General features: G+C 53.9%; 1 long non-coding RNA gene across 1 annotated transcript; it reads left to right on the top strand.

Moving 5' to 3' along the window:
- The first annotated feature begins 1,982 nt into the window (after positions 1-1,982).
- On the top strand, positions 1,983-3,526 carry LOC137846023 (uncharacterized). The gene is made up of 2 exons (XR_011090359.1): positions 1,983-2,536; positions 2,631-3,526. It is a non-coding gene; the product is annotated as an uncharacterized lncRNA (long non-coding RNA).
- The last annotated feature ends 2,304 nt before the right edge of the window (positions 3,527-5,830 follow it).

Here is a 5,830-nt window from a genome sequence, read left to right as displayed (position 1 = left end):
CCCTCGCTGAGAGCAATATGAAGGCAATTATTAGAGCTACTTCTGAAAGGAAAAGGGGGAGGGAGAGAAGGGGGAAAAAAAAATGGGAAAAAAAAAAAAAAAAGGGAACAACCTGGAGAGCTGAAAGCTGCTGCCTGGATGTGGGTTTTCAACAAGACTGCTTGGCACATCTGTTTGCCTAACCCAATGCATCACACAGGCTCCGAAAGCTATAATCAGGCAATTTTAGGGTGTGGAGCCGGGCACTAAATAAGTACTGAGATAAGTGCACGCATTGTTCACACGCCAAGAGTAAAAAGACGTGCAGACGGCGAGCCTCGCGCCGGCCCGAGCGATGGGGCAAGCCCCGAAATCCAAAACCCTCCAGAGCCTTGGGGCTGGTGGGGACGGTCCCGGGGCCGGATCCGGGCGTCTGGCAGCGAAGCGCCTGCGGGGAGAGGACGAGCATTGGGGAAAAAAACTGCCGACGGAGGAGAAAGCAGCCCAGCTTTGCATCTCCGCACCTCCCCACGCCAAAAAAACCCTCGGTGTAAGTGTCAATGGCGTCATCGCGGAAAGGTGGTGCTTGTCACAAATAAATCACCCCTTGCCTTTTAGCTGTGATGATAATTATATGGTGTCTTAAGTATCTGTACAAACTGTCAGGGGAAATATATGGTGAGTAAAGAAACTTGGAGCTTGCTAGCAGGGAAATGTTAAGGTGTCTCAGCTTAGCTGCTACAAAGGAACCTTGTCTGGATTTATTTGGGGGTGGGAATGATGAAAGGTTGGATTCGTGTCCTTTCTTGTCCGTCAGGAGACATCTAATGTGGTTGTATAACCTTAATGGTTTTTTTAAAGGGAAAAATTAGGGAATCGGAGGTTTGGGAATACACGTGGTCTTGGGGGGAGGGAGGGCAGAGGGGTCCCCGCTGTGCACGGAGGCCAGGGCCGGATCCTGCCCCTGGTGGCAGGGCCGCTGGGTGCCACCGCTCTCCAAAACGCAAGCCCTGGGGCTGGCAGGGATGCTGCTCCAGGCCCCAAATCCATCGGGGACATGCCCAAGTGAGCAGCCAAGCAGGGCTTGCACCCAGGGGTGCAGACATCATCGCTGGGGTGAGAAATCCCCAAATTTTGGGTCCCACACCACGCTCCATCCATCACCCATGATGGGAGCCAGGAACGTTGAGCAGGATGCAGCTGAAATACCGACGAGGACCAGTCCCAGTGCTTCAAACAGCCCGGGCGGCTACGGCAGGATATGGCCCCGTAAATCCTGCTCCTTGCTGGGCTCTGCCATGGGCACCCATCACCGTGGTCTTTGGGCGCCTGGTAGTGGTCACGGAGCTTTGAGAAAGACCCCAAGGTGGGACCTCGCTTTGCTTTTCCTCCACTCAACCCCAACACAGGTCAATATTTCTGCATGGAAATTGAATTTACCAAAAACGCTCCATCTTGCCAAAAACGCTCTCCGCGTTTCTTTCCCTCCCGGTTTTGGTGGATCTGCACGCAAACTGGGCTCGGTCACAGCTATTTCGGTTAGAGGTGTGGCCGCTTACACAAACTGTAATTACCCCAACAAAACCCCCATGGGGGACACGGGTACGGTGCCCAAGTCAGGCCTGCAAATAACGTGCCCCCGGCGGACCACGGCCATTTTGGGTGCCGTCCTGGCATTTTGGGGAGGGAAATTGCGGCGCGGGGGCCGCGGTTTGCTCAAGGCCAGCCACGTCCCTGCTTCCTCCCTCCCCTCGCACGATATCCTACGTGCGGGCTCGGGAGCCGAGGGATGCTGCAAGCTGGCACACGCTGCAGCGGGGTAATCCCCGCCGCTACGGCTGCTGCGGTTGGGTCCAAAATTCTTTTTTTTTTTTTTTTTTTTTTTAATTTTATGTATTTAATTTTTTTTTTATTATTATTTTTATTTTTTTTTATTTTTTTTTAATTTTTTTTTTTTGGGGTGCCCCAAAGAGGAGATCCTAAAGGGGCCGCGTCCCGCTCTGGGGTCGCAGCCCACCTCCGGTGCCCCCTTCCCGCTGGGAGCCCCCTGCCCCACTGCGGCACCCCAGGGGGCGCATCCTGCCCGGGTCCCCCCATGGGGCTGAGCCCTCGGCCAATCGCGCTCTGCCAGCTGTGTTCTTGGCCAATCCCCTGCTGCCACCTCGCTCTGCTCCCAGCCAATCCTCTGCTGCCACCTAGCTTTCCTTCCAGCCAATCCCCTGCAACCACCCCGTCTTCCCAGCCAATCCCGTGCCGCCCCATCCCAGGGTATATAAACCCAGGTGGTCCATTTTGGGGGGAAAAATGGTGGTTTTGGGTCAATGGGGGCGCCTCAAAACCACCCCCTACGTGATCCATAGGGTTGCCTGCGCCCCACAGGACCTCTCCCCTCCATCCCTGCCTGCCACGGCCCCAACACCGCCGAGCTCGTTAGGGCCTGGCGCTAATTACCCTTCAGAACCGTGTGAGCCCGGGGGTCTCTCATTAACCCCTGCCCAACGCCCCCCCCTCTGCCAACGAAGCCACAATTAACACAAAGCTCGTTTACGTGCTCCAGGTAACGAGCTCCTGAGGCGCGAGCCGGCGCCCCATTTTTTATCCCATTTTTATAATCCCCCCCCCTCCCCTCCCTCTTTTCTTCTCCTCCCCAGTTCCTCCGCGTGTTTATTTATTGGCCTTTTATTGCGACGGGTATTTGCATGGAAACTGTTTCCTGCTGTTCCCCTTCCCGCTCCCAGCCATCATCCGCGGGTCGGGATATTGCGGTTTCCACGGCAACGCGTTGAGATGCCACAGAGGGACCGCGCTGCCTTCAGGTGGGGAGCCGGGCAGATGGAGCTGGCGAGGAACAAAGAGGGGGCGAGGGGGGGAAGACCCCCTCCACAGCCCCTCTTTTTGTGGGGTCGTCTTGGTCAAGGGTGGAGGAGAAGGGAGCAGGAAACATCAGGATGAGTTGTGGGGCTGGAGGTGTCCAAAAGGGCTCATCTCCCCTTAAAAAAGGGCTGGGGTTGATGGCGAGCAACCCATTTGGGGGATTTTTTAATAGGAACGGCGTCATTCCCAGGTCTCGTGGCCTACTGTCTGCTCCCTAATGAGCTCCTTGGCTTTTCTGCCTTGGTGTTACCCTCCACGAGCTGCAGGCTTGGGCCTTGTACATCCCATTAGCCTGTAACACCTCCTGTGCCATAATAAATTTGCACCCAAAACAAACCCTACGGGGAACGATGCACGTGATGGTTTTCCACCCGCACCCCGTTTCACCCAGACAGGTTCATGCATCGTCAGGAAAAACCCTTCATATTTCCATCTGAGGGCTCCAGGAGGTGTAACTCCTCGGTGGAGGCCGGGCTCTCCTGTGTCCTCCCTGGTGGCTGCAGCATCACCAGGTCTCCACTGTCCTTGTGGGACCCTTGGTGTGGTGCCACCAGGTCAATTTGTCCCTTTGATGTGGGAGAGGACAAGATGAGAGGTGTCTTGGCGAGGTCTGCTTGCTTGGCCTCCCTTGACACCTCACAGAGATGTCCCTCTGGGGTCCCAAAACCTTGATGTGCTGATGATTTCAAGGGGATGCCTTGAAGTTCTTGTCTCCCTTTTCAGCATAAAAATTGCCCTGTAAAGGGCAGGATGGGTTGCATCAGATGGAGACCCCAAACCTCATTTTTCCCAAATTTCATGCACTTGGGGAGAGCAGAGGAGACCCCAAGGGCTCCTCGCCCCCTAGCAGGGGTGCAGCATTCATGGACGGCTGGCGGCCCCACAAGGCAGGACGCTTTAGGACGTCTCCAGACACCGGCTGGGTTGGCAGTGGTGAAATCCAAACCACACACGAGCAAACTTTCCCTCTAGACCTTGCCCAAGTGGGTGCCGAAGACGGCAGAGAACCCCGGGTGATTGCAGGTGTCGCTCCTGCACCACAAGCCTGTGCGCTGGCTGTGTCTCAGCTCATTTTCGGATCACATTTTGCACAAAGCTTCGGCTTTCCCTTTGCCAGGACCAGCCCTTGGTACCTCTGTGCCGTCCTTTGTTGCGTTTTTATTTTTATTCCTTCGCCAGTCTATAAAATGGCAGTAATAGGTGCTGCAAATCAAGGGCGTCTGGATGCTGAGCGTGCTGCCGCTCGCCGATGGGCTCTTTGTGACCCCGGTGCAGCAATGCTGATTTTTATTTATTTATTTATTTATTTATTTATTTTTCACGGGAAAGAGCTTGAAAAAAGAAATTTCCGTGGAAAACTACACCACGACTTCCTGCAACAAAGGATGGAGCTATTAATGAAAAAAAAAAAAATAATAATAATAATAAAAAAAGCAAACAAACAAACAAAAAACACCCAAAGACGACAACAACAACAAAAAAAACCCACACACATAAAACCACCAAAAACCTGCTGACTGCAGCCAGGATACATCTTCGCAGTATATTACTGCTTATTGGAATATTCCCTGCATCCACTTTACCATATGTTTGTCCTCCCTCATTTTCAGTTGTGCTGCTTTGTTAAATTACACGTTTCAAACCAGCTAAAGGAGGAACGAGGAGGGGGAGAGGCTGGAAACACACCGGGGGCTTTTCCTTTTTGCAAAACCCTCGTGAAAAACGAGGCATGGCGCTACGCGGGCGGCCAGATCCGACTCGAGTTTCCTTTCCAATTAGGTTTCGAAGGGAAAAGACCCGGGTGCAGTGCATGCATCTTCCATTTTTGATTCCCCGTGTAAGTCACAGTGGAACAATCGGCCGCTCTGTTCATGCTACTCTCTATTCATACGGTAATTAGGAAGCTAGGAATGACAGCCCGTTTAATGACGGCTGTAATATGTACCTGCATCTCGCACAACAGCTGGTGCACTGGAGAAAATGCAGCCATGTTTCTTTGAGATGGGCTAATAGGAAAATCTTGAGCTAACAAGGAAATAAATCTCCCCAAGGCTAAACTTCGCAGAAAATGGTTTCGTGTGCAGAGAAAGGAATTTTAAACGAGTTGGGCCAAATCCATCCCGGCTGGAGCTGTAGCGGTGATGCTGCGGGTGCCTTCAGCCTGCTGCGGGGCTCAGGACCTGCACCCCGTTGGCGCCGGCTGTTTCTGCAGGTGTAAATCAGAGCCGACGTGTCCCGAGCTGTGGGGTTTGCAGCAGGCTGGAAAAGGGGTCCTGTGCCGGGGGCAGGTGATGAACCTCCCTGTTTATTGCAGGGGATGAAGCATCAGAGGGGCTGAAGGTGCCGATGGCACGTTGTGTTGGCTCTGGGCTCTGGTTTTCCAGGCTCCTGGAGGCAAAGGAGCCGTGGATGGGGTGAAGGCTGGAAAAGAGACCTTCCCGTGGCCCCAGGTCTCATGGGAACCATTTGGAGGAAGAGCTGTAGGAAAATCAGTGCCATCGCTGGGTCACCGTGCTCACTGTCTTCATGTGCTTCAAATCTGATTTCCAATGGGATGTGATTTCCTGGGGGCATCTTCCCAAGGAGCAGCCACTTCCCAGCGTCTCCTTTCCCTTCCAGATCCCTCCAGCACCAAAGGTCTTCGGCTTTGTTCCCATTGACCCACCAGACCTGGTTGCCCTCATCTTTTCCTTGCGTCTCCTTGGGTGCTGGCAATGGGAAGAAAGAAGAGAAGAAGCTGAGATGTCCCAGCATCCAGCAATCACCACAAAGCCCTTTTCACCCCATTTGGCCTCAAAGCCAGGGCAGGTTGCACCACGCGTGAAGACCTCCCCGTGCAGAGCATCCCCTCCAAGGCAGAGCACCCCAAATGGCACCCGTCAGCCAGACCTTTTGGTGACCGACTCCAGAGCAAGCTGAGCCCGCTAAAGCCGCTTGTCCACCGCGTGGTTCGCAGCCAGGGCTGGATGCAGGGGGC

The sequence above is a fragment of the Anas acuta genome, chromosome 29, assembly GCF_963932015.1.
Source record: "Anas acuta chromosome 29, bAnaAcu1.1, whole genome shotgun sequence".
NCBI classification, from domain to species: Eukaryota; Metazoa; Chordata; class Aves; order Anseriformes; family Anatidae; genus Anas; species Anas acuta.
Note: the sequence above shows the minus strand (reverse complement) of the source record. Positions and strands in the feature narration are given on the sequence as shown.